Raw genomic sequence first — 411 nt, forward strand, 5'->3', positions numbered from 1 at the left:
GCAGGAAGCAAACCGGGCAGCAGATGGTCTTGCCCTGAGGTAATGACGATCACCTCTTGGTAAACAAACTGAACAACTCGGGCGTCGCGTCCGATTCTCGTTAATAAAAACTCGTTCGGTTTCGAGTCGGGCGAGTGTTCGAACCCTTCCTCGAGTGAGACAAAAATAATCGTCATGGAAACAAGACAATTACATGTGGGTTGTTATTCAGTGCTGATGGAGATAACGCCTCTGTTTGCGTTGAACGAAGTCAGGGACAATCCTCAAACTCGAACGGAGCGTAAATACTCTGCACAAAGGAAGGAAGAGAAAACGTTCCTCTGTGTTCGAGTTCATGATTCAAGTTGGGGCGCTTGCAAAACATGAATGCGGCTTTAAAATTCATTAGTCGCTATCAAATCATTGTCCCTC

Source organism: Penaeus monodon, chromosome 28 (assembly GCF_015228065.2).
Source record: "Penaeus monodon isolate SGIC_2016 chromosome 28, NSTDA_Pmon_1, whole genome shotgun sequence".
Classification (NCBI taxonomy): Eukaryota; Metazoa; Arthropoda; class Malacostraca; order Decapoda; family Penaeidae; genus Penaeus; species Penaeus monodon.